General features: G+C 42.9%; 1 protein-coding gene across 14 annotated transcripts in view; it reads left to right on the top strand.

Moving 5' to 3' along the window:
* The window catches only part of CHD8 (chromodomain helicase DNA binding protein 8), an 83,422-nt gene that overhangs the window by 3,489 nt on the left and 52,898 nt on the right, over nucleotides 1-27,035 (top strand). For 2 of the 14 annotated variants that reach the window (XM_060175370.1, XM_060175362.1), the window contains exon 3: nucleotides 22,877-22,981. The exons of 7 other annotated variants lie outside the window; for them this stretch is intronic. The gene's annotated coding sequence lies outside the window, so the exon portion shown is untranslated. Of the gene's footprint in view, nucleotides 1-19,031; nucleotides 19,286-22,876; nucleotides 22,982-27,035 lie in introns of those variants that run through there. 5 more of the 14 variants (XM_060175367.1, XM_060175366.1, XM_060175374.1 and 2 more) reach the window with 5 other exon arrangements.

Genomic DNA, 27,035 nt, shown 5'->3' with positions numbered 1-27,035 from the left:
AAAGGGACCAGGTGTTAACACACCTGGTTAAGCACACACTATAGTGTTCAAGGACCTGGGTTCAAACTCCTGGGACCCACCTGTAGGGGAAAAGCTTCATGAATGATGAAGTAGAGAGACAGGTATCTGTCTTTCTCTCTCCCTCCCTATCTCCCTTTCACCCCTCAATTTCTCTCTGTCTCTATCCAATAAATAAAATTTAAAAGCAAATTAATTAAAATTGATTAAAAAAAAGTGAGACTTTTCTGAGTAAACAAAAAAATCTTTTATTTTTTATTTGTTTTGTTTTGCCACTAGGGTTATCTCTGGCACTTAGTGCCAACACTATGAATCCATCATTCCAGAGGCCATTTTTTCCTTTTTTTTTTTTTTTCCCTTTCTATTATACATTATAGAGCAGGGAGAAATTGAGAGGCAGGGGAGATGGAGAGGGTGGGAGTAGATAGCATAATGGTTATGCAAAAAGACTTATGCCTGATGCTCCCGAGATCTCGGGTTCAACGCCCTGCACCACCATAAACCAGAGCTGAGCAGTGCTCTGGTTTAAAAAAGAAAAGAAAAAAAAAAAAAAGAGGGAGAGAGAATGATAGACACGTGCAAACCTGTTTGTGAACAGCCCCCTTGCAGGTGGGGAACAGAGGCTTGAACCTGGGTTCTTGTGTATGATTATATGTGCACTTAACTGGGTGCGCCACCGCCCAACCCCCCATTTATAATCTACTTTGTGAATGTCAGGAATTGTTCTAAAACAAGGAAATGTAATATTGTCATCTGAGGAATGACTGTAATATTTTCAGAGTATTCAGATGAATGCTAAATGCATTCAAAATATGGTTTTCCACAGCTCGGCATAAGTTAAGCTGTCTTCTTCAGAGCTTATATTGAACCAAACAGCTGAAGAAACTGAAGACAAGCTTTTTTTCTGACCCCCCCCCCTTTTTTTTTTTCTCCCTAAACTCAACCTTAGCAGTCACTCCATTTCTGGACATAGAGGTCTTTGCATGACCTACCTTTACACTATGGTAAACTAACTTGGGGTTTGTCATTTTATTTTTATCATTCAGCTCACTGATATAATTTCATGTCTTGCTCAATTTACTGTTGCTGTTTCCTCTGTAATTTCTTAAATTGTTTGCTTTTTGTTTTAGTTCACTGACATTGAACCTTTACATAGCTCTTTAAGATCTTTTTTTGTTAAATAGTGATTTAATGTCCGTTTACAGAATTACGAGATAACAGGGGTGTAATTCCAGAATTCTGTGTCCTCTTCCCTCTATTGGAAATGCAGTAGTTCTCCCAAGGTCACAGATATGGGTTGACTGCCTTTTTTTCTTTCTTTTTTCTCTTTAAAAAAATCTTTTAATTCATTATTATTATTATTGGATAGAAACAAATTGAGAGGGGAGGATGAGATAGGGAAAGAAATAAAGAGACATTTGCAGCCCTGCTTCACCAGTCATGAAGCTTTCTCCCTGTAGGTGAGGACCAGGGGATTAAACCCAGGTCCATGTGCACAGTAATGTGAGCGTGTAACCAGGTGTACCACCACCTGGCCCTTGACATCTATAACTCTCTATATTTATATACATTTGGCCTTTTTTTTTTCCTGTGGCCCTGCCTTCTCTTCCTTTCTTTTCTTTCTTTCTTTTTTTTAATATTTATGTATTCCCTTTTGTTGCCCTTGTTTTATTATTGTTGTTATTGATGTCATTGTTGGATAGACAGAGAGAAATGGAGAGAGGAGGGGAAGACAGAGAGGGGGAGAGAAAGACACCTGCAGACCTGCTTCACTGCTTGTTAAGCGACTCCCCTGCAGGTAGGGAGCTGGGGGCTCAAACCACGATCCTTACCTGGGTCCTTGCGCTTGGCACCACGTGTGGTTATCCTGCTGCGCTACTGCCCAACTTCCTCCAGTAAGGAGAAATGTAAAGGGAGTCTAACTTTGAAGATGTGGTTCCTTTGGTACCTAGTACCCAAGTGGCAATTGTGTATCTGTGTTACAAAACTGTTGTAGGGATCACTTACTGATGTGTGAAAGTTTAGTTAGTAATTCAGCGCTTAGACTTTTAATCTTGGGGTGGCTTGGAAAGTGATAAAGCCAGTTCTTCTTCTTCTAGCGTTTGCCCTTCTTCCGTAGCCAGTCAACAGCGTCAGGTTGAGCCTGATGTAAAGTTTCGAGACCTCCTTTGAATCTGGAGAGGTGGCAGTAGAGTGAAGAGTTGCAAGTGTGTGTGATCCCAAGTTTATTTAGCGCCACATATGCCATAGTGATGTTCTGGAAGAGAGAGAGAGCACAAGCAATTGAGATATTTATCAATATTTATTAACAGGAGAAAGACAGAGGACCAGAGCATCACTCTGGCACATTCAAACTCACATCCTCACACTTGAGAGTCCAGTACCTTGCCTACTACATCACCTTCTCAGTCAATCTCTCCCATTAATAAGTATACCTTGACCCCCCCACCCCATAGTCTTCCTCTCTAATAACCTCAGTTTTCTTATGTGTTTGAATATGTATGAAGTTGTAATTTAGCTCTTTTTTTTTTAATTCCCTTTTGTTGCCCTTGTTGTCTTCTTGTTGTAGTTGTTATTGTTGTCGTCATTGTTGGATAGGACAGAGAGAAATGGAGAGAGGAGGGGAAGACAGAGAAGGGGAGAGAAAGATAGACACGTGCAGACCTGCTTCATCGCCTGTGAAGCGACTCCCCTGCAGGTGGGGAGCCGGGGGCTCGAACTGGGATCCTTATGCCGGTCCTTGCGGTTTGCACTTAACCCGCTACGCTACTACCCGACTCCCGTAATTTAGCTCTTTTTTGTGTGTATTTTCTCTTATTTTATATTGCCTTTAAGGTTTTCATTTTAATTATATTGCAAAATAAGCCCATCTTCTTTAGTTACTGGATTCCCCCCCTCACCCCCAACTAAGATGGTCCTTGGGGCTTGGTGCCTGCCCAACTCTACCACTCTGAGTGGCCGGCCTTCCCTCCTCCTCTTTAGATAGAGGCAAGAGACACACAGAGAGAAGGAGCAATACCATGGAGCAACTCCACAACTCATGAAGCTTGCCTCCCTTTGCAGGTGCTCCCATGTGGTGGTCCAGGGCTCAAACGTGGGTCCTTGCATATGGTAATATGTGCATCCTACTGAGTAGAATTCTCCTGGTCCCATGACTACTGCATATGTTACATTTAAACTACAAAGGTTTATTTATTCAGTTCTTAATGAAAGAGAGGCAGCATAACTAAAATACTTACTTTCTACCCACTGATATATGTTACATGATAACCAAAAGTGATTACTGTACATTTGTCTTTTCTTTTTTCCTTGTCACTGGGACTTTACTGATCAGGCTTTTTGAGATAGAAAGACAAAAAATGGAGAGAGAAAGACAGCATGGCACCAAAGCTTCCTTCAGTGAAGTGGGGGCCAGTCTGCAACCTGAGTGTGCCCACGTCAAAGGAAGCACACTGTCCAAATGAGCTGTCTTGCTAGCCCTCTTCACACTTGTCTTCAGCAGTGATGGGTTCAGGAATATATCCCAAGCATTGGAGTAGTATAAGAAACCCAGGCAAAATTAGAACCTCTTCAAATTTAGACTATTAAGTAATAACGCTCATTAGTTTGTTTGAAACAAGTTCCCAGAATATCAGGCTCACCTATATTCAAATAAAAGTACAAAAAACAAAATTAAAAACAAACAAAAGATTTAAAAAACTAGTTTTGCTAGGCACTTAGTTGAATACACATGTTACAATGTGCAAGGACCCTGATTCAAGCCCCCTGGTCCCCCCCACCTGTAGGGGAAGCTTCACAAGCAGTGAAGTAGGGCTACATGTGGCTTTCTCTCCCTCTCTAGCTCCCCTTCTTCTGCTCTCAATCTCTCTCTGTCATATCATGTAAAAACTAAAGGAAAAAATGGCCAGTTAGAGTGGTGGATTTATAGTGTAGGCACCAAGCCCCAGCAGTAAGCCTGATGGCAATAAAAAAAACAAAAAACATATGTGTCTAATCCCCCTCTCGGGACCTGATAGATGGTGTAGTGAATTAGAGCCTCGGACATTAAGTGTGAGGTCCCTAATCAAAATCCCAGCATCCCATGTGCCAGGATGATGCTCTTATTCTCTCCATCCCCCCCCCCCCATTACAAATCTTTAAAAAGAAATCTTCACAGGGGGCCAAGCAGTAGCTGGTTAAGTGCACATGGTGTAAAGTGCAAAACTGGCGTAAGGATCCCAGTTTGAGCCCCGGCTCCCCACCTGCACAGGGGCGGGGGTTGCTTCACAAGTGGTGAAGCAGGTCTGCAGGTATCTTTTTTTTTTTTTTTTAATATTTATTCTCTTTTGTTGCCCTTGTTTTATTGTTGTAGTTATTATTGTTGTTACTGATGTTGTCGTTGTTGGATAGGACAGAGAGAAATGGAGAAAGTAGGGGAAGACGGGGGAGACTCCCTAATTTTTTTTTTTTTTAATTATCTTTATTTACTGGATAGAGACAGCCAGAAATCGAGAGGGAAGGGGGTGATAGAGAGGAAGAGATAGTCACCTGCAACACTGCTTCACCACTTGCAAAGCTTTCCCCCTACAGGTGGGGACTGGGGGCTAGAACCCGGGTCCTTGCGCATTGTAACATGTGCTCTCAACCAAGTGCGCCACCACCTGGCCCCTGGTGTTTATCTTTCTCTTTCCCTCTCTATCTTCGCCTCCCCTCTCTGTCCTATCCAATGACAAGGATAGCAATAACAAGGACAACGATAAACAAGGGCAAGAAAAGGGAAAAAAAATAGCCTCCAGGAGCAGTGGATTCATAGTGCAGGCACCAAGCCCCAGCAATAACCCTGGAGGCAAAAAAAAAATTCTCTTACGCAAAATTATTAAGAAAAGATTGTCTTATCATTGAAAAATGAGACATCTCTGATTTTATTTCTTTTATCTAATTCCAAAGAAGCTTATTGTGTGTAATTTCATTTTATTTGGTTTTTTTCAAACTTCAGTTTAAAAAGGTGATTAAATGATGCTATTGAAATTACTAGGTAATCCATCTGGTAATTGTTTTTCAGCTCTAACATATTTTACTTAACATAGTCCCCTCCACTTGTAGCCAAGTCATATTCCACTGGATAGATATTTCAGCATCTTTAGTAATTTACTGATGGGTATTTAGGTTGCTTCCACAGAGGTTGATTCCTAAGGTACCAATATTTTCATTTTTTTAAAAAAAGATTTCTTAACATGAGAGAAAAAGAAAGGGGGTGGGCACCACTCTGGCACCAGTGATGCCAGGGGTTGAACTTGAGGGACCCATGGTTCCAAGTCCAGTGCTCTAGCCACTGTGCCACTTCCCTGGCCACAGCACTCCCACTTTTATTTATCTAAGGACTCTGTACTATTTTCCATAGGGGCTGAACTAGTTCGCATTCCTACCAACAGTATACCTTTATTATTCCGCCTATCTCCTCTTTCTTTCTTTCTTTCTTTCTTTCAGCCAGAGCACTGCTCAGCTCTGGCTTATGATGGTGCTGGGGATTGAACCTAGGATTTCAGAGTCTCAGGCAGGATGGTATAAATGATGATATATATGATAGCATAACCATTATGCTGTCTACCCCCACCTCTCTTCTTCTTGAAGAGTGAAGCACACTAGTCAGCTCTGTGTTTATTTACACGTCAACTCTCTTATAATATGTGTTATAGTCTGTTTTTCAGGTATATATCCCTTTAGCAGGACCCTTCTCTAAAATTTACCTATATAGCTATCATTTTCATTCACAACTCTCCTGAAAACTCATGGGAGTCAAAGTTAAGACAGCTGAATCTGGGCTTCTCAAATAGTAGGAGGCAGCTTGGCCAGTTGGAGAACTCTAGGTTCTCGCAGGCAGGCACTAACAGCTGAGTAGACTGTGCTGTAACTCCACTATCATCATTCCTAATAAGCACAGAAATGGTCAGTTGAGTTATCTAGGTACTGACTGAGACACCAATGCTAGCTCGTATGCCGCATGGTTTTGAGGTCAGAGGGCTGTACTATTTTCTCAGCACGATATACTAGACTCCTTTCATCCTTCCCAGCAGTCCTGCTATCCTAATTGTGTAACTTCTACATCTGTTTCAGCATCCCTCCAGAAAACTGAGCACATCAGCTCTGCCAAATCTCTAGGGAGTCATTTTGCTTTGAGAGAAACCTTTAGTGGTACCGTTTTAAAATATTGGACAGAAATAATAAACTCCTTTCTACTGACCTCCTATATAGCAAACATTGACATTCTCTTTAATCTTCTTGATAATCTTGAAATGTACGTGGTATACATGATGTCATTTAACAAGAGAGAAAAGACTTAAGTTGTTAGGTAGCTTAACCTGGAGGACCTAGGTCTGTCTGATTTCAAAGCCCCCTTCGTTTTCCGACCTCCCCCCCATATGAGTTCAGTGCTGACCCCTCGGGAGAACTGTGTTTAACCACAATTTCAGATGAGTAAGGGATTCAGTAGTCAGTTAAAGCCGTACCTTAGGGGCTGTGTGGTGGTGTACATACCTGACAGAGCACATACAGTACAATGCGTGAGGGTTCAAGCTCCTGGTCCGCATCTTCTGCAGGGGGGAGTTTCACAAGTGGTGGAAGTCCTCTCTCTCTCTTAAACCGGAGCACTGCTCATCCCCCAGCTTTTGGTGGTGCTGAGGATTGAACCTGGGACTTTGGAACCTCAGGCATGAGAGTCTCTTTGCATAACTACTGTACTACCTACCCCCCTTCTTCCCCCTCCCTCTCAATTTCTTTTTTTTTTTAAAATATTTATTTTATTCATTTATTCCCTTTTGTTGCCCTTGTTGTTTTATTGTTGTAGTTATTATTGTTGTTGTCGTTGTTGGATAGGACAGAGAGAAATGGAGAGAGGAGGGGAAGACAGAGAGGAGGAGAGAAAGATAGACACCTGCAGACCTGCTTCACCGCCTGTGAAGCGACGCCCCTGCAGGTGGGGAGCCGGGGTTCGAACCGGGATTCTTATGCCGGTCCTTGCGCTTTGTGCCACCTGCGCTTAACCCGCTGCGCTACAGCCCGACTCCCTCTTTTTTTTTTTTTTTTTAATATATTTTATTTCCCTTTTGTTGCCGTTGTTTTTTTTGTTGTAGTTATTACTGTTGTTGTTGGATAGGACAGAGAAATGGAGAGAGGAAGGGAAGACAGAGAGGGAGAGAAAGAGAGACACCTGCAGACCTGCTTCACCACCTATGAAGCGACTCCCCTGCAGGTGGGGAGCCGGGGGCTCGAACCGGGATCCTTGCGCCACCTGCGCTTAACCCGTTGTGCTACTGCCTGACTCCCCCCTCTCAATTTCTGTCTCTATCCACAGTAGGAAAAAAAGTACCTTTTTTTAAAAAAACAAAGTATGCTTATAAAACCTTGAGAATACAAAGTTTCTTTTTGTCTTTCTGTGTTAAAAACGGAAAAAAATAGTTTGTTTCTTTTATTGAACCCAGTTATCTTGAGGATAAGATTATGTGAAATAGGACTGGGAGATTGCACCAGCACCGGTAACAGCAATAGGCTTTCACCTCAGAGGCACCAGAATTCCCATGTTTGATGCTTAGCACTGCCATAAGCCAGAGATGAACAGTACAGTGGAAAAAGAAAAAGTTATGTGAAATAGTTGAAGTTCTACAGAGGTTGTTCATTGTTGCAAATAACTCCGTGTTTTAGCTTGTGCAAGTCAAACTCGCTTACTAGTCTTTAGTTTCATGTCACTGGGGCCATCTTTTTGTGTCTTAGAGTCACAAAAGTATGATAACTGCTTTTAATGCTTTTCCCACCCCACACCCCCCCCCCATTCTTCTGATAGAGATAGAGAAATAGAGAGAGTGGGTGGGGAGACTCCCGCAGCACTGCTCCGCTGCTTGTGAAGCACCCCCTGTAGGCGGGGACTGGGGGCTTGAACCCGAGTGCCCGAGTGTGGTAAAGTGTGTGTACTGTATTGGATGTATGTCCCCTACCTTCTATTTATTTATTTTTCTATCAAAGTACTTCACAACTCTGGCTTATGGTGGTGCTGAGACCTCAAAGCCTAAAGCATGAGAGTCTTTTGTACAGCAGTGATGCTATCTCCCAACCTTTATTAATTAATTATTTATTTAAATATTGGCTTACAAAATCATAAGATAATGGGCAGAATTCTCTGCTGTTCCCACCATCAGAGGTCTGTGTCCCCATTCCCTCCAATGGAAACTGCAGTGGTTCTGCCAAGGTCACAGATATTGGTTTACGATTCTTTTTTTCTGTATTGGGGAATTAATGTTTTGGTTGACTGCTCTTCCTTCCTTTCTTTCTTTCTTTCTTTCTTTCTTTCTTTCTTTCTTTCTTTCTTTCTTTCTTTCTTTCTTTCTTTCTTTCTTTTTCCCCCTCCAGGCCTACCACTGGGGCTCAGTGCCTGCACTGTGAATCCACTGCTCCTGGAGGCTATTTTTTCCTTTTTGTTGCCTCTGTTGTTGTTATTATTGTTGTTATTGCTGTTGTTGGATAGGACAGAGAGAAATCTAGAGAGGATGGGGGAAACGGGGAGAGAAAGAAGACACCTGCAGACCTGCTTCACCGCCTGTGAAGTGACTCCCCCCCCACCACCACCTGCAGGTAGGGAGCCGGGGGCTCGAACCAGGAGCCTTATGCTGGTCCTTGCGCTTCAGGCCACGAGTCCTTAATCAGCTGCACTACCTCCCAGACCCCGACTATTATTTCTTATTTATCTTTAAATTTATTTTAATGAGAGAGATATAGAAACTTACAGAGAGAATAAGACCAGATCACTACTCAGTTCTGGTTGATGGTGGTGCTGGGGATTTAACCTGGGACCTCAGAGCCTCAGGCATGAAAATCTGTTTGCATAACTATTATCTCCCCAGCCCCTAGACTATGATTTCTATAACTGTCTGTTTATTTATTTATTTTTGCCCACTTTTTCCCTATGGCCCTGCCTTCTCTTTTCTAAGTCGCACCTACACCTATTACTGCTTCTGAATTCTTTACTTTTTTCCTCTTCTCTCTCTGGGTCCTGATGGGATTGGGTTTCAGAGTCCTGTAGTCATCTCTCCCTAATACTTCTCTACCTCTAAGAGTGTGGACCAAAATTCTTTTTGGGGTACAGAAAGTGTGAGTTCTGGCTTCTGTAATTGCTTCTCCACTGGAAATGGATGTTGGCAGGTCGATCCATACCCCCAGCCTGTTTCTATATTTCCTTAGTGGGTAGGGCTCTGGATGGGTGAGGTTCCAGGACACTGATGAGGTTATCTGCCTAGGGAAGTCAGGGTGGAATCAGAATGGCATCTGCAGGGGTCGGGCGGTGGTGCAGTGGGTTAAGTGCATGTGGTGCAAAGCGCAGGGACCCGCGTAAGGATACCAGTTCGAGCCCTGGGCTCCCCACCTGCAGGGGAGTCGCTTTACAGGTAGTGAAGCAGGTCTGCAGGTGTCTATCTTTTTCTCCCCCCTCTGTCTTCCCCTCCTCTCTCCATTTCTCTCTGTCCTATCCAACAATGAACAACATCAACAATGGCAATAATAATAACCACAACGTGGCTACAACAACAAGGGCAACAAAAGGGGGAAAAAATGGCCTCCAGGAGCGGTGGATTCATGGTGTAGGCACCAAGTCCAGCGATAACCCTGGAGGGGGGAAAAAAAAAAAAGGAAACAGAATAGCATCTGCAACCTGGTGCCTGAAAAGCAGTTAAGATATGAAGCAGGACAAAATAGTTAATAAGCCGGAGCCAGAAAGTAGCATCAGAGCAGATGAGAATAGGGATTTTATGGTGGTAAGCGAGGAAGTCTATTTTAGGTATGACCTTAGGGATCTGTGCCTTTAGTAATTTTTGCTTGAGCTTGATAGTTACCATGGAGCAACCCTCTCTTTCTTTCAAACCTAGGAACTGAAAGCAGTCCCTCATAAATAAGTAGATGTTAGTATTTTTCTATTAGTTCAAATGTATGTAGTAATGGTGTGGGGAGCTAGAGAGGAAGAAGAAAAGTTTTCACTCTGACTTATACTGGATACTCCAGAGTGACCTGATACATTTAGTCCTCAGCTAGAATTTATTATATTCTCACCTCGGTGACTTTATGGTCTGTGAAGAGGAATGTCTCCAGATCTCAGTCTAATCTACCTAAGGAGTGTGCTTTTTAATTTTTAAAAATATTTATTTATTTTTCCTTTTGTTGCCCTTGTTGTCTTTTTATTGTTGTTGTAGTTATTATTGTTGTTGTTATTGATGTCATCATTATTGGATAGGACAGAGAGAAATGGAGAGAGAAGGAGAAGACAGAGGGAGGAGAGAAAGACACCTGCAGACCTGCTTCACCGCCTGTGAAGCGACTCCCCTGTAGGCGGGGAGCCGGGGGCTTGAACAGGGATCCTTATGCCGGCCCTTTCTAGTTATCTGACTGTATAGGAATAGCTCTGGGAGGAGAGAGAGAGAGGTGTCTGTGTGTCTCTCTGTGTGTCTGTCTGTCTGCAGTGGTGGGGATAGAGGAGTCTAGAGACCAGCATGGAGAGAAAGTGAGGAAGGAATTGTATATACATACCTGAAGTTTAGAATGGATGCTTTGCTCAGAGATACAGATGACAGGCATAAACATGGATAATTTGTTGAAGTAAATAGTGAGTAGTAATTGAGGCCAGGTGTGTGAACGAGACGTGCTTGCGAGGGGGAAGTACAGAATGAGAGGAAAGAGGACTCAGGACCAAAGCTTGATGAACTTCACCACTTGAAGGCTAGTTGGAACCAGTGTGGTGGCTCAGTGGTCATCATAGAAACCTTTGCAATATTGTGTGTGGTCCAGGAGGTAGCGCAGTGGATAAAGCATTGGACTCTCAAGCATGAGGTCCTGAGTTCAGTCCCCGGCAGCACATGTACCAGAGTGATGTTTGGTTCTCTCGCTCTCCTCCTATCTTTCTCATAAATAAATAAGTAAAATCTAAAAAAACCTTGGCAATATTTTGCTTTCTTGGGACTGTGTGCTAGCATTTCATAAAAAAAAACAAAAACAAGAAAGACAGAATACATAGAACTTCCACGAGAGCACCTCTGTTTCTCCTCAGACAACTAAAGCAAACAGTAAAGGCTAGTAGGGCAGGAAGTCAGGAGAGAAGCTGCCAGAGAGCTAGAAGGAGAACAGAAGAGTTATGTCTTGGATGCCATCAAGAAGAGAAAAGGTGTGTGAAGGTGGGAGTATTCTAAATTTATGTATTTATTTTGCCAGCAGGGTTATCGAGGGGGCTCAGTGTCTGTAAGACTCCACTGTTCTGACTGCCATTTTTTCCCTTTCTTTTTGACAGAGGTTGAGAGAGACAGAGAGAGAGAGAGAGAGAGAGAAGGGAAGAAAGATAACAAGAGCATCACTTTGGCACATGCTATGCCAGGGGATCTTTAAATTCTTAGAGTCTAAAATATCGTTATGCTAATTTGCCTTAAATTGACGTAAAATAGAGAGAAAGAACTAGATTGCACATTCAAGATCATAGATCATCATCTACTGAAATTAAGACATTATTTTAGGGATTGAAAATGGTTCAAGTAGAATTCACACCTTACCATGCTTGAGACCTTGAACCCATGAACCACATGGGAATACCACATGGGAATACCACATGGGAATACCGTGACAGCACTGGGAAAGAGCTCCATGGAGCTATGCTATGGTATGCTCTCTCTAGGTTTCTCTTTCCCTTTTTTTCTCCATCTTCCCTAAAGTAAAGAATGAAAAATATCAACCAGGACAGGCTGCTCACTTGTAGAGGCCCTGAGTCTCTTCCTTGACTGGAAATGTTTATTTTATTTTACTTTTATTTTTTAATATTTTATTTTACATAGAGAGAAATCAAGAGGGAGAGGAAGATAGGAAGAGAGAGAAACCTGCAGTATATTTCACTACTTATGAAGCTTCCTCCCTGCAGATGGGGATCAGGGCCTTGAACCTGTGTCCTCAAACCCTGTAAAGTAGACATGCAACCTGGTACACCACCACCCAGCCCCAGAAACAGATTATTTCAGAGGCCACTAATCTGGTAGTCATCCCTCTATGGCCTTTCTAGTAGGTGGAGACACTGATAAAAACAACTGTTTCCCCGTTACGTGTCCAACAACTTTTGAGTGTGTTGAATAACTCCTAGGATTTGGTCTTTTGCCATCTCCCGATGTTGGTGTTTCATTAATCGTCACTAATGACCCTGTAATCTGATTCCCTTTCTGTTAAAGGAATGAACAAGAGGAAGGAAAGTTAATTTCTTTGACAGAATAGAAACTTGAACACAGATCCCTCTGATTTCAGAACTCTTTATAGTTGTACATACAAATTTAATTAAAATGCACATAATTATCCTAAAAGAGAACTAAACAGAAATGGAGTGAAATTCATGTGGGACCGATTATTCAGCTTGACAATGAAAAGTAGAGGTCAAGAAGACTTTTCAATTAGGGACATCCTAAAATTCTTACATTATTGGACACGTTCACTGTAGTTGATCACTCTTTTCTCCTATAGTGAATGTTCTGTTCACCCTCTTTGCTTGTCATGTTGCACTCTGCTTCTCTTGTTTATCCACCTCTGGTGCTGCCAAGAACATATGTGTGTACAGATCTTTTTGGATGGATGTGTTGGGTTCCTTAGGATATATCCCCCGGAGAGGAATTGCAGCATCATAGGGTAGGTCCATTTCTAGCCTTCTGAGAGTTCTCCAGACTGTTCTCCACAGAGGTTGGACCAATTGACATTCCCACCAGCAGTGTAGGAGGGTTCCTTTGACCCCACACCCTCTCCAGCATTTGTTGCTGTTACCTTTTCTGATCTATAACATTCTCGCAGGAGTGAAGTGGTATCTCGTTGTTGTCTTGATTTGCATTTCTCTGACAATCAGAGACTTGGAGCAATAAATATTTTTTTTAAAAAATAGCGAAGAGCACACCAAATGTATGAAATACTGCACCAATATATTAGGCGAACAATAGAGACTGTTGAGGTGTGTCTACAGAGAACTGGAGAATCTATGTCAGCAAAATAGCTCACGTGGGTAGTGCGCTGCTCTGCACACAGGTTCATACCTGGCCCCCAGCACTTTGAAGGAAGCTTCTGGTGCTGTAGTCCCCCACCCCCCATTTTCTGTCTCTTCTCTAAAAAACAAAAACTAAAAAAACCTGGAGAACCCATTTCCATTCCAAAGAATATAGCTTCTAGTAAGATTTCATCAAGTTATGTCAATTTGAAATACAGACTCAAGATTGAAAGAGAACTTGAGATTTTTTCAGGAGCTATAAATAGAATTTTATGTAAATCTTCTAGGTTTTAAATACAGATAACTATTTGCTAGTGTCTTTTGTAAGCTAAACAAACACTTGAACACCCAATTGTTGAGACTTGGTGCAGAGAAAAAGTTATTAAAGAGGCAGAAGAACACCAGAGTTTAAGATTCAGAATATTCATCTTGTAAACAGGTAGAGCAGAGGAGACAGCATAATGGTTATGTAAAAGACTTTTGTGCCTGAGGCCCCAAATTCCCAGGTTCTTGTCAGTAAAACTGGTCTGCTGCCTATTGATGCCTGAAAGACTGGTTCCGAGATGAAATGCATAAGAGTGACCAGCAGCTTATTGTGGAGTTGAAGAAAGTATTTCAAACCTAATTTTTTCACATAAGGTAGAAATTTAAGTAAAAGCAATATTGCCTAGAAGTCCAAGGCCTTATCCATTGTGTCACGTTTTTTTTTTTTTTAATTGCTACCAGGGTTATTACTGGGGTTCATTGCCTGCACGACAAAACCACCACTCATGAAAGCCGTCTTTTTTTTTTTCTTTCTCTTTCTATTTTATCTGATATGATAGGGAGAAATTGAAAGGGGAGGGGAGGGGGTGGCGGAGAGACATCTGCACACCTGCTTCACCACTCAGGAAGCATCCCCCCTGCCGGTGGAGAGCTGAGGCACAAACCCAGGTCCTTGAGCGTGGCGATGTGTGTGTGTGTGTGTGTGCCCTCTGCCAGGTGTGCCACTTCCCAGCGCTCCCTGTCTCCTCTTGGTAATTTTTATTTTTTTATTATTTATTTGTTTGTTTGTTTTTACCAGAGCACTAATCAGCTCTGGCTTTTGGTGGTGCAGGGGACTGAACCTGGTCTTTGGAGCCTCAGGGGCAAACGCTAGAAGAAGAAGGAGCCTCAGGGATGAGTGTCTTTGTAATAACCATTGTGCTATCTATTCCTGCCCCTTGTTAATTTAAAAAAATTTTTTTTTCCTTTTGTTGCCATTGTTTTTTCATTGTTGTTGTAGTTATTGTTGTTATTGATGTCATCATTATTGGATAGGACAGAGAGAAATGGAGAGAGGAGGGGGAAGACAGAGAGGGGGAGAGAAAGACAGACACCTGCAGACCTGCGTCACCGCCTGTGAAGAGACTCCCCTGCAGGTGGGGAGCCAGGGGCTCAAATCAGGATCCTTTTGCCGGTCCTTGCGCTTCGCACCATGTGCGCTTAACCCACTGCGCTTCCGACTCCCTGGGCTATTTCCTTTTTCCCCATTTTGATAGAGTTAGAAGAGGAGAGATCGCAGCACCAAAACTTCCTGCTGTGCTGTGGCAAGGCCTCCTGTGTGGCGGCATTGCTGAGCACATGGCAGTGCAGACACCCTACCTGATAAACTCTCTCCTTGTATTGTTTACATTTGCCACTATGTTATTGCTACTGTATTGTCGTCATCATCATCATCAGAGCACTGCTCAACTCTGATGGTGCAGGGGATTGAACCTGGGGCCTTGGTGCCTCAGGCGTAAGAGTCTTTTTGCATAACCATTATGTTGTCTACCCCACCTACATTTGCTACTAATGTCATCATCCCACTTTTCATTCTCCCCGTCACACATAGACTCCTACTAAATGTGGATTTTCCCTTCCTTCCTTCCTTCCTTCCTTCCTTCCTTCCCCTCCCTCCTTCCCTCCTTATGTAATACTGGACAATGAACTCAGGATTTGTCCAAGTGTGGGTGGTACTGCTGAGTAACCTCCCTAGGCTAGTATATATTGATTATTATTATTATTAATTTACTTTAGAGAGGGAGGAAGGGATGGATGGATAAACTTCTCCACCATCCATGAAACTTGCATGGAGCTGTCCAAGGTAATAACCACATTGTTCTGGGGGTTCAAACCCAGGGTCTCATGAGCTATCTTAACCTCCTTTGTAAACTCTTTGAAAGTAGAGATTATGCTGTAAATACATCTTTTGGTTCTCTAATATCACCACATAGTTGGTGTATCATATGTTAATAAACACTGACACACTGAATGATTGGAAATTGACTTGGTAGTAGAAATGCTGGTGTGAGGCTCTGGCTCCCATCCCTGCCATCACCTGGGAGCTGCAGGGAGAACTGACCTAGGTTGTAGTGGTGCTCCGCACATTCTCTCCCTCCCTCCCTCTCTTTCATTCTAAAGATGGGGGGGGGGTTAAAGTGGTGGCTCATTGGTAATGTGCACGTGTGAGAAGTTGGGTTGCATCAGGTACCCCATTTAAAAAAAAACAGGATATGATCAGCAGGCCGTTGTTATAGATCTTAGGCAATAAGAGATTCTGATAAGGCAAACATATGAACTTAAAATGGTTTACTACTTTTAAAAAATATATATTTATTCCTTTTTGTTAACCTTATTGTTATTGATGATGTTGTCATTGTTGGATAGGACAGAGAGAAATGGTGAGAGGAGGGGAAGACATGGGTGGGGAGAGAAAGACACCTGTAGATCTGCTTCACTGCCTGTGAAGCAACGCCCCTGCAGGTGGGGAGCCAGGGGCTCGAACTGGGATCCTTAGGCCGGTCCTTGAGCTTGGCGCTACATGCGCTTAACCCGCTGTGCTACCGCCAGACTACAAATGGTTTATTACTTAAGACAATAGCATTTGCTAGAAATAGAAGAGACAGAAGATATGGCAATAGTGGGTTGTCATATATGTGTGTGTTATACTGATATATCACATGGACTTATATGTATTACCTTAAATAGTGGGAAATGGGCCCAAGTGATGGCACAGTAGACTTTTTTTTTTGTGTTTAATTTCTTTATTGGGCAATTAATGTTTTACATGCGACAGTAAATACAATAGTTTGTACATGCATAACATTTCCCAGTTTTCCATATAACAATACAACCCCCACTAAGTCCTCTGTCATCCTTTTTGGACCTGTCTTCTCCCCCCATCCCCCGTCCCACCCTGCACCCCAGAGTCTTTTACTTTGGTGCAATACAACACAGTGGACTTTTAAGTATGAACTCATGAGTTAGATCCCTGGCACTGTATGTGCCAGAATGATGCTCTGGTTCTCTCTTCCTCTCTCTCATTAATAAATACTGAAAGAAAGAATGGGCAGGGGAGTCGGGCGATAGCACAGCAAGTTAAGCGCACATGGTGCAAAGCGCAAGGACCAGTGTAAGAATCCCAGTAAGAATCCTGGTTCAAGCGCCGGCTCCCCACCTGCAGGGGAGTCACTTCACAGGCAATGAAGCAGGTCTGCAGGTGTCTATCTTTCTCTCCCCTCTCTGTCTTCCCCTTCTCTCTCCATTTGTCTCTGTCCTATCCAACGATGACATCAATAACAACAATGATAATAACTATAACAACCATAAATACAAAGGCAACAATAAATATTAAAAAATCTTTTTTAAAAAAAGGGAGGATGGGGAAAATAGTGAAAGACAAAATAGGTCTTAAGATATATGTGTTGCTATGGGCAACAAAAGGGAAAATAAATGAATATTTAAAAAAAGATATGTATGTTGCTTTAAGAAGAGAGAGAGATGTTGTGGCCCAGGAGGTGATGGAGTGGACATACCGTTAGACGCTCAAGCGTGAGGTCCTGAGTTCAGTCCCTGGCATTGAATGTACCAGAATGATACTCAAGGTCTTTCTTCTCTTTCTCATGTGTGTGTGTGTTTGAAAGCTTTTAAGCAGGATATTGACTTGGCCATATTGTGTTTTAAGAAATAAATCTGGTAGCAGGATGTATTAGGAGGAGAGACAAATTAGGAGCCTCCTTTCTCAAAACACAAGCAGTTCCATAAATAGAGGTAGCAACAAAAATATAAAAGTTAGATATATACAAAGTGTAAGGACTGGCATATGGATCCCGGTTTGAGCCCCCTACTCCCCACCTGAGTCACTTCACAAGTGGTGAAGCAGGTCTTCAGGTGTCTATCTTTCTCTCTCTGTCTTCCCTCCTCTCTCCATTTCTCTGTCCTATCCAACATCGTAACAATAGTAACTACAGCAATAAAACAACAAGGGCAACAAAAGGGAATATGTAAATAAATAAATATTTTTAAAAAATAACTAAAATAAAAATTGGATATATGAAAGCCTCACTTTGGACTAGGGAGATGCCTCAGCCTATAAGAGCACCAGCTTCTATGGTTGAAGCCCTGAGGCTACGGATTCATTCCTGGGCACCTCTTTATCTAGTGTCAACTAGTACTCTAATCCCTCTCATAGAACCAATAAGTAAACAAGTTTTTTTTTTTTTAACAACTTAATTTTTTAATTTTATTTGTTTTGGATAAAGACAGACATTGAGAGGGAGGGGGTGACTAAGAAGTAGAAAGAGGTAGAGACACCTGCAACAATGTTTCACCACTCTTGAAGCTTCCTCCCTGCATGTGGGGACTGGAAGCTTGAACCCAGGTCCTTGTGCACTGTGATATGGGCACTCAACCAGATGAACCACCACTCAGCCCCCCCCCCAAAAAAAAAAATCTTTAAAAAAGACTTTGCTACTTGGTCTCTTATTCAAACCTATGACTTGAATGTCCTCATCTGCACACGAAGGCTGATTTTGTGTGATTAACCACTGAAGTCTTGGCCAGCTCCAAAACCTATGGCTTTCTTTCTGTCAGTGGGACTTCACAAGTGAGGCTGGCTGGTGGATACAGGAGGAGTTTTCCCAGATAACTTTGAGGTTTTGAGCTTGAGTAAATGGGGAAACAGCATTGCTCTTTACAGGAGTGATACTTAGACACTCCTGACCATGGTAGTGATGCTGGGATCTTTAAAAATTGGAGATCTGTAAGCCCCAGAGGTGACTCAGCATGTGTCGGACTTACATGCATTAGATCCCAGACTTGAACCCCAACACTACATGCTCTGGGGTGACACTTTGACCTTGCTTTCTCAGTATGTAAATCAATAATAATAATAGTAATAAATCTAAAGATCCTCATCTGTATCCTAGAGCATAGAAAACAGGATTTCAGTTTTCAGGGTGGTTACATTTGAGGGGTGGGGAGTGGTCAGAAAGCCAACAGCTGTTACTAACAGTTTCCTTAGGGGGCTTTTAAGCTCGCATAACTTTACTCTGGGTTTGACTAGTCTCAGGAGGGATTACAGTAGCCTCAAGTGGCATCATGAAATGGATACTGGCCAATATGTCAAACAGACTGAGTTTCAAGATAAGTGAGGTGACTGGTGGAACCCACTGGAGGCAGGTGGGTGTGTGTTTTGGAGGGGAGGAAGCTGGGAGTTGTTGAAGGCAACTGGGAATGCTTTCCAGAAAGTTGATACTGCTGCCCAGGGGCTGGAGTGTTAAGAATGCAAGCCAGCAATGTGGGTTGTGGCAGCAACCGTGCTTGTTTTTTAAGAATGGAAGACCCCATGTTCCAGCTACTATGCTGACTCAGCTTTCATGATGGAGGGGAGACATGGCCCCTTCTAATGGATGGTGGGATAAGGTGTAGTTAACTACCTTGGTTTACTGCAGAGGGTTGACAGAACTGCCAGAAGACAAGGGTTTCACAGGGAGGAGTTGGCCTTGTATGGAACCTTCCTTCCTGAGTTTGTTTTTTGGTGTGCAGAATACAGAATAAGTGGTAGGGAATTTAATCTCCAGGACTCGTTTCCTTCAGTGGAAACCCATGCCCCTCTGGCCAGGACCCCTTTTCTCACCCCTTCAGCGCCCCCTCCCTTTTTTTTTTCTTTTTCCCAAAGCAAGCTGCAGGCTTCACCTCGGCCCTAGAAACCGGATAGGCCTCTCCGTGCGCTCTCAACCTAACCCGCGCGGGAGGGGGAGGGGAGACTCTCTAGTCCCACCCTCTGCGCTGTTTTGCGTTCTTGCGCCTCGGATGAGTGGCAGCGAAGTCCGGCCAATGAGGATGCGGGGCGGGCAGGAGCATCATGGTAGGTTGAGCAGGAGGAGGGGGAACTGGTGCTGGAGAGACAGCGAGAGGGGCGAACCGGCCCCCCACGGCCGCTGCAGGTAAAGGCACCACTCTTCCTCCTCCCAGGTGAGGGACAGCTCTTTTTCTCCTTCAGGACTGTCAGGCCTTACAGCCTATAGCTTCCGCCCTAACATTACTCCCACCCTGGCATCCACACCACCCTCCCCCCTCATCTTTCCGTCTTGGCCATCTCCACCCAGGAGGGCACCCCACTAGCTCCCTCCCTCAAGTGCATGTACCTCATCTCCATTTTTGGGCTCCCGTTGCCAGAAATCTGCCGTCTCTGCTGTATGGGCCTTACTGGCACCAGCCCTAGCAGTATGAGCAAGTAATGTACCCGGGTCCCCGCCACCGCCACCCCCACCCCCCAGTCGCATTTACCTCTCCATCAGCCCCTCACTTCCTTGCCTTGCTCCTTCCCGACTGCCAATGGGTACATAATTTCTATAGTTTCTCCCTTACTACCCTAAGCATACGTACATGCTTTTAGCTTGCATAGTTGCCTGTTTTTGCTCTCCCTGTATATTCAGAAGGGCTCACTTTACCAGCCATGTTTGTCCCTGAGTGCCCATACTCCCATTGAGGTGTGAGTGCTTTTGATTTCAGTGGTCGGGAAGACAAAGTAGCCAACACATTTGACAGTGAGAATGGTGAAAGTAGAGAAAATGGCCTAGGATCTCATTCTTCTTAAGGAAATCTGGGACTCCCAAGTTAATAGCTCCATGTTACATAGTCATGTCCTTCCACCCCAGTATTTTGCTGAACCTAAATTGTGACTACATCCACCTTGGAGATCTATTTTCCGTTTCCTTATAAGAGTTGAAAGCCTTTGGGTCTTAAATGTATACATGGGTCAGTTTTTAGAATTTTTTTCTCTCAAAATTAGGAGGCTGATTATCATTTTCGACTACCTGATACTGCATTTTCAAAGAATTTCTCATTTACATCAACCTGCCTCTTCTCATCTTGTGTATCAGCAGCTGATGCTCTTGAAAGGATACAGTTTCCAATAACAAAATTTGTACTTTGAAATGAAAGTTAAGTTTTTTTTCTGAATAGCTGAGCAGTTAGAGGTTACCTGGACGTTGTTAGTACTTTCTTAAGGTACAAATTACAAAAAAAAAAAGAAGAAAAGAAAAAAATTCATTGTAGCATCCATTCATGATTTGAGAATGGGTGTTACATTATAAAAGAATGGGTAGTACAGAAAGGCCTGGAAATGGAGGATGGATGTCTGTAAGTCAGTTTTTATTATTTTATTTATTACACAACGGAACTAATCTCTATTGCAGTGTTTTGCATTCATTATAATCAGTAAGCTGTTAAGTCCCTTTTGAGAGACATTGAAAAATTTTATTCCACCAGAAATGTTCCAAGCTAGGCATGTTTCTTTTTCTATACTTCTCACAGGTTGTCTTACAGATCATCACAGGCCATGAGTTTGTGTGTTTTCATTGGATTCATGTAATCTAAATAATGAGGTGTTTTTCTTTTTAATTTGATAAATACAAAATGTAGCACTAAATATCATTTTCAAGATATATGGGTTTCCACCCTTCAATTGAGAAACACTGTTCTGTTAAAAGGTAGGACAATTGAGGTGGAAAACTATGGAGAAAAATTGAAACAAAGTTTTCCTTTTATAACTGGAGAGGCAGTTATGGTAATAGACAAGGGTAAGGAGACACATAGTATAAGGATACCAGTTGGAGCTGTAGGTTTCCAGTCCTCTTATATCATCACCCATAAAAAAAGGGGGGGGGAACTGCTTTAAAGGTGACACCATTTTTATACTAACTTTGAGGGGAGGGAGAAGTTAACTCCTTAAAGAAGGTGAGATGAAGGATTATTACTAATCTATATAGAGAGTATAGGGTATTATTTAATCTATATATAGTATTTCTCTAGCATTAATTGATTTATTGGAGGGGATGTATGACTTTACATTTTAACCCTAACTGATTAGACCATCTTTTTTTGTGCCTCCAGGGTTGTTGCTGGGACTTGGCGCCAGCACTGCGAATCCGCTGTTCCTCTGGCAAATTTTTTCATTATATTGGATAGGACAGAGAGGAATTTAAGAGGGGAGGGAGAGAGAAAGACAGGCACCCACAGACCTGCTATATCACTTGTGAAGCGGCCCCCCTGTAGGAGCGCTCCCCCTGCAGGGAGTGGGGGCTCGCAGGTCCTTGCACTTACTCAGCATTGCCATCGCTCAGCCCCCAACCATAACTAGTAGTGTGCTCTGCTTCTCCCCAACTTTGACCTTGGAAGATTTCGGTCAGTCTTTGGTGACTATTGGGTTGCGGAAAAGTCATGATGCATAGGAAAATCCTCAAAGACTTTTCTGACCACCCAGCAGTTTGGAATTATGGAAAGTGATTACAGCCAGTAAACTCTTGTCTATTGAATACATGCAAGTATTTCTCTTTGGGGCAAAGGCTGACTTAATTCTCAACGTGAGAAGAGCTTAATATGACTTTTCTATTTAGTCAGGCTTTTATTTTTTTTAACTTAAAGATGGCCAAACACGTCATATATTTGAAACTGCTTAACATTTATTTATTTTCACTACCAGAATTGAAATCATGGAAAGCATATTTGTGAGATAGAAAAGCTTGGGTATAACCAACCCATTATGTTTACAGCTATAAGGAATGGAAGGGTGAAGACGTTGAAGGGTGGGCTGGGAGGTAGCTTGATGGATAAAGCATGTACTCTCAAGCATGAGGTCTTGAGTTCAAACCCTAGCAGTACATGTACCAGAATGATGTCTCTCTCTCTCTCTCTCTCTCTCCCTCCATCCCTCCTTTACTCCTTTCATTAATAAATTAAATATATTTTTTAAAAAGTTGAAGGTGGGACAGCGGGTTAAGCTCATGTGGCGCAAAGCACAAGGATCCCGGTTTGAGCCCCCGGCTCCCCACCTGCAGGGGAGTCACTTCACAGGCAGTGAAGCAGGTCTGCAGGTATCTCTTTCTCTCCCCCTCTCTGTCTTCCCCTCCTCTCTCCATTTCTCTCTGTCTATCCAACAACGATGACATCAATGACAAAAACAACAATAGCTACAACAATAAAATAACAAGGGCAACAAAAGGGAATAAATATCTAAATAAATTTTTTAAAAAAAAGACTAAGAAATAGTGATAGTTTTTGTAACATGAAGTCAGTGGTGAGGTTTCTTTTTTTCCTCTTTCCCCCCTTACCTCTAGATTATTGAACCTATATAGAACCAGAAAAAGCCAGAGTTTGGTCTTAAATTTGGGAAGGGAAGTAAATGATAGAAATAATTTGACCTTGCCCGGGAGGTGGCATATCTAGTTAAGCACGCATGTTACCATGTGCAAGGATCAGGGCTCAAGTCCCAGTTCCCCACTTGTGGGGCAAGGGGGTAGCATCTCAAGCAATAAAGCAGTGCTACCAGTGTCTGTCTTTGTCTGTATCTCCCCCTTCTTAGTTTCTGTCTGTCTCTATTCAATAAATAAATATTTTTTAAAAAATGATCTTTAAATGATCAAACTTGAAATAAATGGGGATATGACAATATTGGCTTATCAGGAAAGCTGTACTGTATTTTCCTGTGTAAGACTGTCATGACTTTTCTGACAGCTCAGTATTTCAAAGCCCATTTAACTTTTTTCTCCCATTAAAAATAAGACTTTCAGGGAGTCGGGCGTAGCACAGCGGGTTAAGCGCATGTGGCGCAAAGCGCAAGGACCGGCGTAAGGATCCCGGTTCGAGTCTCCGGCTTCCCACTTGCAGGTGAGTCGCTTCACAGGTGGTGAAGCTGGTCAAGCCGGTCTGCAGGTGTCTTTCTCTCCCCTCTCTTCCCCTATTCTCTCCATTTCTCTCTGTCCTATCCAACAACGAAGACAACAACTACAACAATAAAAAAAAAGGGCAACAAAAAGGGAATAAATAAATAAACAAGTTTTTAAAAAAATAAAAAAAATTTTCAGGGGGTTGGGAGGTGCGAAATGTAAGGACCGGAGTAAGGATCCCAGTTCGAGTCCCCACCTACAGACAGGGGAGTCGCCTCACAAGCAGTGAAGCAGGTCTGCAGATGTCTTATCTTTCTCTTCCTCCTCTGTCTTCCCCTCTTCTCTCCATTTCTCTCTGTCCTATCCAGCAACGATGACAACAGTAATAACTGCAACAATAAAACAACAAGGGCAACAGAAGGGAAAAAAAAAAGAAGACTTTCGGAGACCAGGTAGTGCTGCACCTGGTAGAGCACAGGCCTGGTTCACGCCTCTGACCCTCTCCTGCAGTAGGAACATTGTCCTAGTGGCCAGCGGTGCTGCAGGTGACACACGCACACTTTCTTCCCTCCCCCTCCTCTCCCTCCCTCCCTCCCTCTCTCTCTCCCTCCCTTTGTCAAAAGGAAAATGAAGCAAGTAACTGTTGGAGAGGTGGTGTCCCGCCCCAGCAGTAACTATGGTGCAAAAGAAGACTTGAGGGTGGGAATAGCTCAGTTGGTTGAGTGCAGAGCTTACATGCCCGAGGCTCCCAGTTTGATTCCTGGGCCACGTGTGCTGGGTATGCTGTTTTCTCTCATCTGAAGCTATCTCACATGAAGTAAATATTTTAAGAAATGATTTAAAAATTGAGGTTTCTGGGTGCCAGGTGGTGATGCACCTGCTTGAGTGCACATGTGACAAAGCACAAGGACCCAGGTTCAAGCCTCCAGCCCCCACCTGCAGGGGGGAGAGCTTCACAAGTGGTGAAGCAGTGCTGCAGGTGTCTCTCCCTATCTCTCCCTCCACTCTCAATTCCTCTGTCTCTATCTAATAAATAATTTTCTTTAATTGAGATTTCTCAGACTGAGAATATAGCTCAGTGGTAGGACACGTATTTCATTTATGGGTAAGGCCCTATATTTGTCTCTGACGCCAAAACCTGAGAGTTAGGGGTGGGGGCAGCATATGGAGGGAAGGAAGAATGAGTTGATAAGGAGCAATGAGTTGTGGAAAGGATAGGATGCCTCATGGGAAGAAAAGGGAGGTTATCGGGGCCAGGGGATAGCTCACCCAATAAAGCATACACTTAATCAACTGCATGGGCCCAGGTTCAAGCCTCTGCTACCACATGAGAGCAATGTGTACAACAGTGCCATGCTGTCTCGTGTCTGCCTCTCCCCCCCCCCCCCTCTCTCTCTCTCTCTCTCTCTCTCTTTCATCTCCATCTGAAATTTTAAAGGATAAAACCAGAGCCTGGGGCAAAGGTAGATAGCATAGTGCTTATGCAAAGAGATTCTGGTGCCTAAGGCTCCAGAGTCCCAGGTTCAATCCCCGGCACCACCATAAACCAGAACTGAGCAGTGCTCTGTTAAAAAAATAAGTAAATAAATAAAACTCGAGCCTGCTGGCAGCAATGGAATTGCACAAATGTGAAGCCTCAGCATCAGAAAAGAAAAGGGGGTATTGTGTTCCAGGAGGTGGCGCAGTGGTAAAGCTTTGGACTCTCAAGCATGAGGTCCTGAGTTTGATCCCTGGCAGCACATGTGCCAGAGTGATGTCTGGTTCTTTCTCTCTCCTCCTGTCTTTCTCATAAAAGAAATAAAATTAAAAAAAAAAAGAAAAGAAGGGGGCAGAACAAAGTAAAAACTTTTTTAAAAAAATTATTTATTTAGGGGGAGTCTATCTTTCTCTCCCCCTCTCTCTCTGTCTTCCCCTCCTCTCTCCATTTCTCTGTCCTATCCAACAACAATGACATCAATTACCACAACAATGTTAAACAACAAGGGCAACAAAAGGGAAAATAAATAAATATTTTTAAAAATTATTTATTTAGGATAGAGATAAAAATTGAGAGGGGGGGGAGGGAGAGACAAAGAGACAGACCTGCAGCGCCATTTCACTACTTGCGAAGCTTCTCCCCTGCAGATGGAGACCGGGGACCTGAACCCAGGTCCTTACACTCTTTGTATGTTCAACCAGGTGTGCCACCACCCAGCTTGAGATTATAAACTTATTATTAACACAAACTTTCAGGACAAGGAGGTAGCTCCGTAATAAAGCTCAGGATGTGTATGTATGGGGTCACAAGTTCAGTTCCCAGTACCACATATGGCAAAGTGATGCTCTGGTTCTGCCTCTGTTATGTTGATGTGACATTCTGGCTCCCTCTTTTTATTTGAAATGAATAGATGAATAAAGACTTAGAGCAGCCCAGGAATTGACATAGTAGATAAAACACTGGCCTCTCAAGCATGGAATCCTGAGTTCTAGCCCCAGCATTGCATGTGCCAGAGTGATGCTGTGGTTCTTTTGTCTTCTCTCTCATTGTTAATAAATCTTTTTTTAAAATTTTTTATTGGATAGAGACAGAGAGAAATTGAGAGAGAAGGGGGAGATAGAGAGGAAGAGGACAGAGACACCTGCAGACCTGCTTCACCACCTGTGAAGTGACTCCCCTGCAGGTGAGGAGCCGGGGGCTCAAACCAGGATCCTAACTGGTCCTTATGCTTTGTGCCACGTGCACTTAACCCGCTGCGCTACTGCCCCACTCCCAGTAAATATTTTTTTTTAAATAGTGCACAGAGTCATGTATGTTAGATGTTCTGAATGGGTAAATCTGTCAAAATAGAAATTTTGACAGATTTCAGAGGTTGTGGAAGAGAAGAAAAATCTTTCAGTTAGAGGAAACCCTCACTTTAGTTTTTAGGTGACACAAAATTGCTTGTGGCAAAATAGGGTATAACTAGAAAAAAAGAAGGTGGCAGTAATAAGACATGTATAAAAGTATTGAGTATATTTTCATTAAGTGAAGAAATATTAATAACTTTTGACCACCATTTTGAATAATTCTGGTGCAGGTATTAGAGAAAAGAGGCTGACTTGAGCTGGTAGAATTGTTTAGCTACCATGGATCCTGAGTGTCATGTGAAAAGTATACAACTAGGGGGGTGGGCGGTAGCACAGCAGGTTAAGCACAGGTGGCGCGAAGAACAAGGACCGACATAAGCCTGGTTCGAGCCCTGGCTCCCCACCTGCAGAGGAGTCGCTTCACAAGTAGTGAAGCAGGTCTGCAGGTGTCTATCCCCCTCTCTGTCTTCCCCCTCTCTGTCGCTCCATTTCTCTTTTTCCTAGCCAACAATGACGACATCAATAACAACAATAACTACAACAACAATAAAACAGCAAGGCAACAAAAGGGAAAATGAATAATAATTTTGTTTAAAGTATACAATTACTGAAACAATGAAGATGTCATTTTATTATTTTAACTGGTGTTCCAACTACTGATGAATTCGTTCATACACACACACACAATATATATATATATATATTCATTCCTGGGATACTTACCCACATTTTGTTTTAGAAGGATAATTAAAAAAAAAGGGGGGGGGGAGTCGGGCTGTAGTGCAGCGGGCTAAGCGCAGGTGGCGCAAAGCACAAGGACCGGCATAAGGATCCCGGTTCGAACCCCAGCTCCCCACCTGCAGGGGAGTCGCTTCACAAGCGGTGAAGCAGGTCTGCAGGTGTCTATCTTTCTCTCCTCCTCTCTGTCTTCCCCTCCCTCTCTACATTTCTCTCTGTCCTATCCACCAACGACAACAACAATAATAACTACAACAATAAAACTAACAAGGGCAACAAAAGGGAATAAATAAAATAAATTTAAAAAAAATTTAAAAAAAAGGATCACTGATGTGAGTTAGGGAACAGGAATTATATGGGTATATAATAGGAATTATATGGAATTAGGAATTATATGGAAAATTTTTCTAAGTCACATTCATACTTGGGCTTTTTTACTCTTATGTCTTCTAAAAGTTAAGAGAGCACTAGGGAGATAGCATAGTGGTTAC

This window comes from Erinaceus europaeus, chromosome 16, assembly GCF_950295315.1.
Source record: "Erinaceus europaeus chromosome 16, mEriEur2.1, whole genome shotgun sequence".
In the NCBI taxonomy this organism is placed as follows: Eukaryota; Metazoa; Chordata; class Mammalia; order Eulipotyphla; family Erinaceidae; genus Erinaceus; species Erinaceus europaeus.
This window is presented reverse-complemented; position numbering and strand designations above follow the sequence as displayed.